The 13,544-nt window shown below is 37.4% G+C and overlaps 1 protein-coding gene across 3 annotated transcripts in view; it reads left to right on the top strand.

The window, feature by feature from the left end:
* Positions 1–13,544, top strand: part of ABCC4 (ATP binding cassette subfamily C member 4) — a 142,159-nt gene that overhangs the window by 62,870 nt on the left and 65,745 nt on the right. The gene's annotated exons all lie outside the window — the stretch shown is intronic.

Below are 13,544 nucleotides of genomic sequence, written 5' to 3'. Positions count from 1 at the left end.
TTCTCTAAATTGTTTGATCCTCAATTGGTTTAGAAGTGACAATATACTTTCATTTTCAAGGTTTAGATACTGTTTTCATGTGGCATGTAGAGCAAAGTTGGACCAACCAAAAACATTATTTCAGTTGTTTTCTGTCAGGGAGGCTTAGACAAAGAGCTTAGTCTCAGATCCTTTAAAGTTCAAGCATCTGCCACTAGGGGCAAAAATTATTTTCCTGTAGGCATTCATCTTTTATTGTAGATTTACTGTGCTGCTTCACTTGGTTGATAATCTAATTTAAACCTCAGAGATGATTCATACCTCCTCAAGGGGATTCACAGCTAGTTCAAATTGTCTGATGTCAGAACTTTTCAGTTCTTCTTGGTTTTGTTTCTTTTTTTAACATAATGGTCCTTTTGGTGTTTGAATGCACTGAGGAGCAAAGAATGTAACCCATGCAAGTGGTAACACTTGAGAGATATGTTTTACAACATACTTCGGATTTTTTTTTCAAATTTATTTGGATTTCTAGTTCAGGTAACTTGTGATGTCTTGACTTAATTTAGGTCCTAATCATGCCAAGTGGTCTATTGTGGACAAACTTCTGCTGGTATGAGTGTGGTACCTGTTGAAGTAAGGAACTTTCTAGAAGGTAGAACAGACCATGTGCTGTGCTAGAGACTTCTGTTTCATAAGCCCAGCATTTTGTATACCTGTAATATGACAGTTTTCCAGAAAAACACTGGATTATGAAAGGTTACAAAAACTTGATGTCAAGAGGCTTTTTTTAATTTCCATTCTCAGAAAACCAAAAGAAGCAAAGAACAAACCTTCAATTGTCCAGAAGGTTCTGAAGGTTTTAGAGTCATCCAAAGACTTAAACTTGTTCGTGACCCCTTCCTGAAGGCATGACCATTGTATAGTTGACCACTAAAAAGTTTAGGAATTGAATGTTCATATTAGTTTCATATTATATTAATATGTGAACTGCTATTTGAGGAGTTCTTCTCTAGAGTCAGGCAAGGACAAAGTAAACATGCAGAAAATTAAGAAGTGTTGTAAATACTGTTCAGCTGTGATGAAAGGTTCGTTGACTGCTTTTCATATGCATTCTAAAGTTGAGCTACATTTTGAAAACTATCAGAGCCAACATTAGTTCTCCAAATATTCTAATTAAAATGAACTACAATGCTAAGTTGTTGCTAATAATACTCTGTAATTTTAATAGTGGTTGGTTTATTAACACAATTTTTGCCTTTTGTGGTTTTTTTGCTTGGAGGTATAGTTTCGTTTCATGTGTTTTAATGATGTATCCACAAATTGATCCCGAATCAAGTTCTGTGCTCATGCTGTTCTGCAAGAGGGAAACAAAAACACAAGATATTTTTCTGTCATTTTCCTTTCATTGTTATATGTGTGTTTTTTCATTTTATTCATGCCTTATCAGAAATTTGGTGTTTTTTCAATGCAGAATAATGGCAAAGCTGTTGTTTTGAAAAAAACTTACTCAAAATGTCTGGGGTCAGATTATGATCAGTGATTATTTGCAAAATTTTTTATGCATACTACAAAATACAACCTCAGGTCCATGAGAGGATTTAATAGTGGTTTATGTATTGAATATGAATACTTGAGTGAAAAGTATTTTTTTCATAGTCTTTACATGGCTCCTCTAGTTGTCCTGTTCATTATAGTCCTGGAACTTGTTTCATCTTAATGTGTCTGATGTATTTTCAGCAGAAAAGCCACTGGTTTAAAAAAGTTACAAGGCCAAATTGTTGTGAAAATGGATGTCAGAAAAACAAAATCAATGTGTAAATGAACTGTTAAAATCCAATGACAGACATGTTTTGAAGGAAGAAAGAAAACTCTTACTGATAATTCCTTTACCTGAAATCTTAATTGGCCTTGTGAAGTCTTAAGACCGTTTGTGAATGAAATTAAGCAAACTAATCAGAGTATGCTCTAAAGACTAATGAGACACAACCATCCGTTTCCCCTGCAGTTCTATAGTTAGCAGAGTGAAATATGCTCCTGTAAGAGCAGTTTAAAGCAAGAAGTAACTAAAATCCTCTGAATTGTTTTCTAAAGACATCTCTTTCAACAGATACAAGTCTTCCCTCTTCTGTCAGAGTATAACCTTGTGAATAGTCTGTATGTGTGCAGTGACTATGGTTATGCAGTATGGCCTGGATGCACTTCGCCATCTTCCTTCAGGTGACACTGGCTTTTTGACCTCCACAGTTCTAGTTTGGGACCATTTCAGCACATGATATCTCCCTTGCTGTATTTCCCCTGTTTTTCTGCGTAAAGCACCCCTTCTGTTGCCTTTATGGCTTATGTGTTATGCCCCTGTCTGGCTCTTTTTGTCACTCTGCATTTCCAAAACATCAGTTCAGGCACTTTTCTGGTTTTAGTGTTGCAATCACCTTGTGTTCACCTTCTGTTCTCAGTTGCTGTGTCCCCAACTCTGCTGCATTTCCTAGCCCGTGTCTCACTGTGTTGGGCTTTGTGCCTTGGCTGTGTATGTGGGATGACATTTGTACCTAGAGCTTGTGCCGTGTTGTAGTGAAGGAGAATGGAAGAACCAATGTTGAAGGAAGAGAGAGAAGAGGAAATGGGGAGTGGGTATTCAGTGTATGAAGCTGAGGGTGAAGCAGAGGACACATGCAAGCAGGGCAAAAATTCAAGTCAGTGTGTACCCAAAACTCTCTCAATGTCCAAACACCCCAGGCTTGGTGAGGTCTGTGACTCTGACTGCCAGTTTGTCTCTTGACAGTTCTGTCTTGGAGGTGCTCCCCAGGGCTAGATGGAGGGAAGACCTTTCCTTAATCTTACAGCCCCTTCATACTGTGAGGGAGTCTAACAGGAACTTTAGAGAAGACTATGACTTGGTTTGCACATTAGCCTTCCCCCCATGCAAAGCTTTTACTATTTCTGCACCTGGTAAATGGAGCAGTTGGCACATTCCAGTGGTTTTAATTCCCTCCCTCATAATTTTGCTTGTTTCTCTTTCATGCTTACATCTTTGTAACTTCCTGCTCACTATGCGCTAAAGTTCATCCACAAGCTGGCACTTTTTCATCTTAAAATCATCTCTGAAGATGCACCAGGAGCGTTGTAACCGCATTACACTGACAGCAGTTAAACATATGGGTGGGGAAAACTCATTAATTCCATGACCCCTTTGTGTTCCTGTACTTCAAAACACATCTTGTCCTGCAACTTTCTGTTCCAGCTTACTGCTCCATCTTCCCCTAGCTCCTTATTCCTTCTGTAGTCAATTTTGCTGGTTTCTCTTAACTGGCACAACAAATTCTTCAGGGCAGGGCACGCTGCTGGCTACGTGATGGTCCAGCCTGCATCCCAGTGAGGCTCTGCCTCCTGCCTCAGATGCATTAATCCTCTTCTGGCTGTTTCTGACATGCAAACAACAAATGGCAATATTCTCAGGAGTCTCTTGTTTTGAGCAGCACTCTTAAACACTGTTTATTTATTTAGGAATTTGTACTGCTGGACAGCTGTAAATCAGAGCTTCACAGTGAAGTCTGTCTCTGATCTGAACAAAACCAAAAGGGTTTGTAAATTGTATTCACTTCTGCTTGAATGATGGTTCAGTCAAGTATTTTTTTTCCTCCTTGATGTGTGTGAATTTTTTCCTTTGTTCATAGAGAAGTGAAAAAATGTTGCTGTTAACGTATTTATCATTCTAAGTTTCTTAAAATTAAGAAATTTTAAGTTTCTTATTTAAAAGACATGAAAAAGCAGAAATTATAGGATTTTTTCTTTAATTTTAAGCAACACATACGTACGGTGCAATAAATATGTAATATTTAAGTTATATTTATACATAAACATTAAAGGTTCTTTGGTTTTGATATATGCACGACTAATGTTTTAGTGTAGTCAGCAGCTATTTCTCATTTGTAGCTGCTTATTTTTAGTATATTTTTCTTTTTTGTTTTTGAGATGAAGCTTTCTAATAGTTGCCCAGTAGAAGAGTACAGTAGTCAAAGGCAGTGCAGTATAACTTTTCAAAATGCTTATTATTTAATAATGTAATTGTTAAAACGTCTTTTAATGTAATGAATAAGATATACAGTAGAGCAGAAGTCATATTTGGGGTTTTTTTCTGATTTGATTCCATTTCAGTTAATTGTAGTTTAGTCTGTAAAGAAATTTACTTTATAGTGATATTTTTCCCCAGAAGCCAATTGCCTGAGGAAATGCATTTTTAGACTCTACGTATATTCTCTTGGACATCACTTCTGGAATAAAACTCTTGGATTATGATTGCCTTCAGCTTTTCTGAGACAAAAAATTTTTGGTTGTTTCTCAGGCAAGATTTGCAAGTGGAATTTGGTGCCAGTCACAAAAAAGAATAGGTGAAGTCCCAAATTGAAGCAAAATATTTATTTTCATGGGGCATGAGGGTGTGGGGTGTGTCTTCTTTAACACAGAGCAAATTTTCCAAGGGAATGCTTTGATTATTTGCACAGCAGACTAAGTGAGCTTTCTGACAGCTGTACCAGAATGTCTCTTGAGTTTTGTAGTAACGACCTTCCATGTGAGGCAGGAAAAAATCCATTGAAAATTATCCAGTGTCATCCATTGAGCATTCTGGATAGCCAAACCCATGTGGTTTTTTAATAAATTTTTTTTTATCCCCAGTGGCTTTTTTTTTATTGTAGGAATAGTTAAAAAGGAAAATGTGTTTCAGGAATCATTACATGGTTATATAATGAATGACCTTTAGAGAGAATCCCTCCTTTCCAAACAATCACATATTCCAGAAGAACAGAGAAAGAAAAAGGAACTGAAGCTAAAGAAAAATGAATGAGCAAGCTGAAGGAACATGCCAAGCAAAACAGAACAGTTTACAGTCAGATGAAGATGTGAAATGCCTCTGCTGTTGGGCCTGTCCAGAGGCTTCATCCTCAGAATGGGTGGGCTAGGTAGGGCCAGAAGTCTTGGCTGTCCCAAGACAGCCTCTAAAAAATTCCCTCCCTATAGACTTCTAAACAGAAGAAACAGTTCGTATAGAATTTTCTTTCATGGTTCTGAAAAAAGGAAGAAGATGAATGGGGATCTGAATATATAAGATTGATAAAATACAGCATATTATTTGGTTTTGGAATGATAACCAGATAGCAGTGATAACCAGACAGCAGTTTCAACTAAGATTTCAGGAGTCAAATGTTTTATATTCAGTAATGTCCTATTTCTCCATTATTATTTTAGACTGGATTGATGATTGAGCCCCTCTAGCTTCAACACCAATTAAACAAAGAGAGGGGGAAGAGAAAAACATTGGAACAGTGGAAATTAAGATTCTCATTATAAAAATTATCTTTAGAAGATAAAATGGGAAAAGCAAGAAATATGAGCAGATTTGCAAGAGCTATGTGAGGTCCACCTCAATTTTTTTCTGAAATAAAGAAAATTATTTTATATGCAGTATTTAAAGCCTATTCTGAATCATGTCTTAATAGTATAAATAACATAGGAAAACTCCTTTTTGTTGTTGGAAAAACTTTATCAGGAAGGTGACATATATTTCTATTTTTATTTTAATTCTTGCATTGATATATATTTATATGTATATAGCTCCCAAATATAAAAAAAAATAGCTCTAATAACATAAGGTCCTTTGGGTGTTTGAATGCACTGAGGAAAGAATGTAACGTCCTCTCATATAAGTATTCCAGTAACAAAATACTCTTTACATACTTCAGTCCATCCTGTTTGTAATATTCTATTTTCTAAGTCACTTTTCCAGCAAAACAGCACTGGGGACATATTTTCAGCCCAAACTGGCTTTGTAGCAGAAAGAACGAGGCTACACAAGTGCTCTTTTGTAAGTGGGCACATTTGTGGTTAAATATTTTAGCCACGAATTAAATTCATAATTGTGCCAGTAGAAAGTCATTATAAGGCTACATTTTGAAGGTAATATTTTGGGTTTCTGTTATACAGATGCTTTGCATTGTGGTGAGAAGTTGAAGTAGGTAACTTAATATATGGAAAAGAAGGTGGTGTAAAGCAATGGAGAGCATCAGTAGTGTATAATTTGATATCTTTTTAAAGGCCAATTGATAAGAAGTTGCAAACGGTTCCCTTTTTTGTTCTTGAAGGTAATATTTTGGGTTTCTGTTATACAGATGCTTTGCATTGTGGTGAGAAGTTGAAGTAGGTAACTTAATATATGGAAAAGAAGGTGGTGTAAAGCAATGGAGAGCATCAGTAGTGTATAATTTGATATCTTTTTAAAGGCCAATTGATAAGAAGTTGCAAATGGTTCCCTTTTTTTCTTCGTTTGGTTGTTTTTTGGTTTGTTTTTTTTTTTTTGTGGTTTGTTTTTTGTTCAGTTGGGCTGTGTCCATTAAAAATGGGACTTAGAAGTCATGCTGCTTATGTTGAAGCATACAGCAGAAATTAAGTTCTGCTGTATTTTGGCAGTTCATTAGATTTGGTGGTGTTATTTTAGGTTGTGAGTTTTTTTGTTTCAGTATGTTTAAATGTTGAATTTTTTCATTAAACTGAGGACAACTTAAAATAGCTTCAGTGGATTGAGTTTAAAATGAAACAGAGAGGATATCTAGAGCTTAACTTCTAGAATGGGTAGAACTTTGCTCTGGCAAGCTTCATCACATCACATGAGAGGATTACATATTAGAAGTTTGATATTACTCCAGGGATTCGGGGGGTTGCAGGTGTCTGCTTCCATTGTCATTCTAATTATGAAGCAGAGATGTAGTTTTTTACTCAGGTTCTAGCATAAGACTTTTATATATTGCCAGAAGTTTGTACTTTTAAATGATTTTGAATCTTCCTTTCATAATCAATAACAGGGTATGATTGCAGGGATCAATAATTAGGAAATTGCTGATGAATATTATCCCAGCTCTAGCATACTTTTTTAAACAAGATCATTTTGTTAGCAAGTATAATACAGCACCAAAGTTAAATTCTGTTTTATAAATGCTGTTACATCTGGAATTGTAACCAACTTAGTTAATGGGTAAGGAGATACAATCAGAAAGGCAGTTAGGATGCAGAAGGTATGTTGAGATTTGCTAAGAAAGCAATTTTAGAAAGAAGGAAAGTTACACTTTCCCCTCTTCCTCTGCACAATCAAGAGGTTTTTCCTTTGTGTGCTTCTGTTTTTAGTGGAGACTGTAGATGTAATTTCTGCATTGTATCTTATGTGAGGAGGCTTTGGCTGGTGATAACAGATGTTAATACTTGTGCTGTTGTGAGTACACCCAGGAAAAAGGACAAATCAACTGTACCATATAAATTACCAAAAAGATTTAAAAAATTGTACAGAGCATTGACCTATTTGGTTTGCCACAGCAGGGTAATTCCAATCAATGGTATATATGGACTAGAAAACTTCAGAAACAACTGTACAGTTAGGATCAGTGCATTCATGTTAGGTAATGTAGATGTCTCCATCAGCAGTAAAAATAAAAATTCATTTCCAAAGAAGCCTGTTTTTCATTCTTATCTTTATCGTAGTTATTCTTCTTCCTTTAAATCCTACACTTAAAACTAAGATCAAACACAGTGTTCGCGTTTTCTTCTCATTTCCTAACTGTTTTCTTGTTTGACAGCATTTGTGTAAAAAGTCCTTTTCAAGTAGTAAATTAATTTGGATAGAAGGCTTCCCACCTGAATTCATTACATGCTGGCAGTTTAGATAAATGGATATTATGGTCTCAGCATATTTCAGCCCAGCACCACCGTGCCTATTTGCAAATGTCTAAGAAAGTGATAATATTCCTATCAGTTTCAGACTGCTAAAGGAAAAAAATGGGGTAGAATTTCTTATTTATATTTATAGGATGCCTGTGGGGAAGACAGCAATGCTGTATATGGCAGTTTGTGTGGACATGTGGTGCTAAACATATATTAAAAAAAGATAACAGACCTTTTGACGTTTCTTTGTAGAAGTATGGAAGAAAAGCCAGAGTAGATCAGTAATTGACAGTTATGCAGGAGATGCATTTCCAGATTTCTTTCTGAAGAAATATTTCACAAACTTACAATTCCTTTCAACGTCAGTAATCCATCTTTAATTATTTTGTTGATTTCATAGTTGTATTTTACAAGGTTGATGTAATGTCTGCTTCCTGCCAACATTTGATACGGACAATCCACTTTGTCATTGCTTTGATGAAACGGCAGGCTGCTTGTAGTTGCAGTACATTTTTTTTTTTTCGGGGTGTGTGTGTTTGTGTGTGTGAACTGAGCATGGGTAAAGGCTTATCAGTTGCTGAATGCCACAGCTTTAACAGCAAGGTCTGTGGGGAGCTGCCAGTTTGTACCACGGACGGAATGGGAACTGTGTTCAATGCATTTCAGTGAGCAGGTGTTTATATGTACCCAGTTCTGTACAGCTGTTTCTTATATTTGTACTTTTTGAGTGTGCCTTTATTGCCACACGTACACTTGAGAGCATTATTTTGCTACCAGGTGTCCATTTAAAAGGGCTTTGGTGTTCCAAGCTGTAACTGGGACTGCTGGAGTGCAGGATTCCTCTCTTTGGGGTCCGGAAGCCCACGCTGCACCGTGGGTGTTGCAGTGGTGGCACCCAGCCACCCTGGTGCCACGCTGTCAGGGGGGTGGGGGACACGAGGGGCTTCTGCTCGTTCAGCAAAGTCAGTGGCTGCACAGTGTGTGCTTTGGGATTGTCTGACATGGATCCATCCGAAGATTGTCTCCTTTGCAAGCATCTCCTTGGCTTGACATACCTTCAAGCAAGATGCAATCGTAGCTTGCAATGGGGTTGTTTAGGTTTAGGTACACGTAAATGAGTAAGTACCTTCTTGGATCTGTTCTTGGCGCTACAGGTTGCCTTTAGACAGGTTTCTGCAAGAAGCAGAAGAGAATGTAACTTTTTCTTCATGGAGGCTGAGCAATGAAGGTGTTCTGGCTTCAGAGTAGCTGAAGAGATTTTGAATATTTTTTTCCCCCTAGTGAATGCAGTACATGGATAGGGATATTTAGGCCAATTGCAATGGAGGAGTTTAGGTTACTATGCAAAGCAGTATTTATTAATAACATTTGCATATTGAAATAAAAAGTCTGATGCAATTAAAATTGCCTGCACTGAGGATTAGCCTGATCTCTGAGGGGAAAAACATTCCAAGACTGTGCACCTATGCACACACATGCACACACAAGTGGCAAAATCTTTCTATCTGTAGAGGGCCCTTTTCTTAAACCATTCTTCTTTTCCAAAGAGGCGAGTCACTGAAGTAGAGAAGTAGTGACAAAGAATTTCTGCAATGTGTGATGAAGCAAGTGGGTATAAAGGTTTTGTAAACTCATTGCAAGGTATAGAAAATCATTGTGCCTACCCTGTTGTATTACACAGAAGTATTTCAGTGAATGCCCTGGCCAACAAAGTATACTAGAAGTGCCAAATACATTTAGAAATAATGTACTCTTGCTCTTAGGGTCGTTGGAATTTAGGTTGCACAACACTGAATACTGTGGATGGCATTTGGCTTTTCCAGTGGAGGATCCTAGTTTCTTGTTTTAAAAAAAAAAAATCCATTTCTGGTGTTTACATCTTGAGTGTTGATTCAGTTTGGATTATATTTCTTTCATGATGAAGTATGTATAAACATTTTAAAAAGGTGTGGCACAGTCAAGTGTTTTCATTATTTGTGTGATAGGTTTGAACATCTATTCCAAAGTATCAGTAGGCACCTGCAGAAGCAAAAGTGGGTTTGTAGCACCTGAACACATTCTCAATCATGCAATTAAAGCAGTTTACAGAGCAAGGAAGAAAAGAATATCACATACTGAGGTTTGATGTCTTTTTCACAGAGGACAAAAGAGTTTTGATTCTTTCACTTCAAGTTTAGCCTAGCTATTGTGTAGGGGAGGAGGTTTAATGAATCATTGTTTAACTTTGATACTGCCAAGTATTTGACCATTAAATAGTCTGAAATGTGTACATAGCACTTTGGTGACAGACCCTTATTTAACAGTGATTAATTGGCATTGAATAGTTATTTAATTACTTCGGAAGAAATTTAACAACAGTGTGTGTTCTGATTAAGTTATTTGATGTAAAAACAAACATAAGACTGCTGAAGGGAGCACGTTCCCTTTGCAGCTTGCTACTAAAACTACACACTGCATGGAAGCCTGAGTGATTGAAACAGCAGATACTATTCACCAGTTTGGATGCTGTTGTAACATTGGCATACTTAATCCTTGGTTTTTTAAAAGACTTCTTTTGTTTGTGGTTTGGTGAAATTTGACTTATAAGTTTTAGATGTAGTATTTTCTTTTTGCTTTTGTAGCCCCTTGCTGGGATAAGTAAAGGATGTAGGTATTAAGGGAGGTTAAATTTTTTTGTGGATTGGATATACTGGACTGATCTAAGAATTATTGTTTCTTGGCATGTATGTGTATGTCAGAGATGCTTGCTTAAGGAGTTATGAAAATATGAACTATGGTGGCAGGTTATGTTGATAGTCTGTAAGTTTAGGAGAGAAGGATTTAGAGGTTTTGGAGAAAAAACATAATTTTTAGGGTGAGGGCGCAGGTAAGTTGTGCAGCTCCTGCCCTTCTTAAATAGCAGGTGCAGCAGTTTCCATAGTCTGAAGAAGCATTCTCAAAAGTTAGGTTTGCACATTCTGGAAGAATCTGTAGTCATAACTGTAAGCATTTTGAGTCCTGACTCCAAATAGGTACTTTAATTTTTAAATCTGGAATGTTTTTTCTTGCATTCTTAATTATGCATAAGCAAGTCACTGATTTACTGTGCTTCCAGTAAGTGGAAATAGTTGTTTCTTCATACCTTGTGAAATAGACCTCTTGTACTTGTAGACATCCTTATAAGTGAAGCAATTGCTTTGAATGCAATACTGTAATGGCTGTGGGGCATCTTGTGGATATTTCCAAAGCATAACACTTCTGCTTGAAGGTACATTGCTGTCCCTGCCACATGGTGAAGGAACTTGCTTTAGTGAGTTACTGTACCTTCCTTCTGTGTAGAGCATGCTGTATAAAATGCCAGCTCAGTTACATCCATGTGAACAGGATCCGAAATGCATCTCCAGTCTTCTATTTTCTCTTCTACATTCTCTGGGGTAATAGAATTGAAAAACAGCAATGACAAAAATAAAGCTAAGGGTTTGTTGCTTGCCTTTAGCTGCAGAAAAGCATTAATGGTCACCAGATAAACAGTACGGGAAGGAGATACAAACCTCTTAGCAGTAAGCAAAATATTTTCCTGGTCTTAATGACTTAAGGTGTCATTTTCCAGGATTGCTATGTGCAAACACTAAATAGACCTAATTTTCAGTAATTTGAAAATTCAAAAACATTGAAGCTGTGCAATCAGAAAATCACTTCAATGTTTATTTGGGAAGCAACTGATTCATCTTGCCACTGTTTAATTGTATTAGGTGGACTGTGAAAGGTTCCAGTTTTCAATGTGTGTCTTTTTCATATACCATTTCTTTTGCTCACTCAAATTTTAGTCAGCGTCATTTTACAGAATTACTGTATTTACATTTTAAAGAGGATTAGGCAGATTAAAAGATGTTTTCATGTTTTATTGATAACATCAGATTAATTTCCACTTTCCTAGTGGCAGCTCACAGAACTGTCAAAACAGAGGCTATAGAAACATTGTTATGCTTAACAATTCCATAAGGCAGTTGCGAAAAAATGCAGTTTTGGCAATTAGTGTGATTACCTCTGGGAGCTGGAGTGGTTGGTGGCAACATGGAAGAGACAGTGAAACCAGGGATTGCTGGGGACAGCCTGGCTGAGCTAAGTTTTCTGTTGTGACCACGTTGCTCAGAGAACTTCGCGGGAAGAGGAGGAGAGCCACAGTCACTCTTAATGTGCAGGCATTGCTCCATGGCTGGAGGTGCCAGCATGGGGCTGACCTTGCTGTGGCCATGGAAGAGGAGCCAGCCTGAGTGACCTTGCTGCCTCCTAGCAGTGTCATGTGGGATGGCCTTTGCGCAATGGATTCTTCTATAAGTCTGAAACCACTACAAATAAAACTTACTTGGGGTTAAAAGGCAAAAAGGTGATTCTTAGGCTGAATTAAGGTGGGGTTTGCTTGCTATGGGAATAATCCTTTGCCCTGTGTGCAGCTCCTCATTGGTGGGTCTCACAGCTTTTCATGGAGGGCCTTAGGACCGTCACCTCTCCTTGCTGTGCTCCTTGCTCTGTAAAATAAAGTGAAGTCACTGAGAAGACAAGTGACAAAGCTGTGAACAGATTTCTAATACCCTGAGCCCAATCTGTTATTCCACCTAGTTTTCCTTATCTGCCCTACCTGAACATGCTGCATGGTAAGGAAACCTCTATCAACAGGAAGCATTTAACCTCTTCAAATTATTTTCTTTTTGCCAGTGAAGTCTTGGTTCATTTGAAAATAACCTAGAATGTGATATTTAAGGATATTAAGAAGGCTTAGTGACAGCATGTATACAGCATGTGCTTGATCACTCTTCTGTGACCAGTCTCCATGAAAGAAAATCATGGCAAAAAGAAAGTTTTTTTAAAAAATTGCCTTGGACCTTCTTCTGATGTATCTACCCTGATAAAAGGGAACATCCCCACATGCTATTCCTAGTAGAAAAAGATGAAAGAGATTTTCCTGAGTCTTGTGCTGCTGTACAGCCTTCCTCTCTCTGTGCAAAGCGTAAAACCAGGATGAATTCAGCTGTCGGCTGCCTGAAGTAACTGCCTTGGGTAGTGAGGTACTGCAGAGCAAGCTCTTTGCCACAAGCATCTCTCTTCGGAGTCATGTCCCAAACCTGAAGAGAGGATGTTCTGTATTGTTTGGTGTGCAGCAGAAATTCCCTTAAAAAAGAAATTAATGAAAAAGAGCTGTTAGCAGAGAGCTATGATGGTTGCTACAGAAGTTACTTCAGTATCTCTTATCTCTAAATTACGTCGCCAGTGCACTGTGTGGAAACTTTAAACTTGCTTTCAGTTTAATGAGTTCCTTTGAAAGGAAAAAAAAAAAAAGTCTTTTGTTGCCAGTGCAGTGAATATGTTTGTACCAGTTAAAAGTATAATTGAATCAAGATATATGCAGATAACAAAGCAATGTGAATGCATGTATGGGCATCACACACCTTAGAAATGGCCAGATTCCCACCCCTGGTTTAGTTTCTTTCCTGGTGAGTAGAGATACTGATTAATAGAGAAAGATACTAATCCACTTATGGGTGGCAGTGCTGTGACTTTAATTATGAAAGAAGTCTTGATATAACTGCCTTTTTTCACTCAAGTAGAACTTGGGAAAATAGAGAAATGTAAATGCTTCACTGACAGCAGATTAAAAATCGTTTTATTAGCTTTAATAAAGATCAGTATTGTCAAAGTTTCCAATAAGTATAAATGTAGGGCCACATGAATGCAAATCTATCTCAGATTTTATTTTAGAAATGCCTGCAATTTGAATCCATGTATAATGTTGAGGGGTGAGAACAGAAATGCTAAAAAAGATCAGTTAGATCAGCTATGATCTATCTGAGACATGCATGCACTAGTGAGTTTCAGTCAAGGAGAGG

Source organism: Onychostruthus taczanowskii, unplaced genomic scaffold (genome assembly GCF_017590055.1).
Source record: "Onychostruthus taczanowskii isolate IOZ18803 unplaced genomic scaffold, ASM1759005v1 scaffold77, whole genome shotgun sequence".
NCBI classification, from domain to species: domain Eukaryota; kingdom Metazoa; phylum Chordata; class Aves; order Passeriformes; family Passeridae; genus Onychostruthus; species Onychostruthus taczanowskii.
This window is presented reverse-complemented; position numbering and strand designations above follow the sequence as displayed.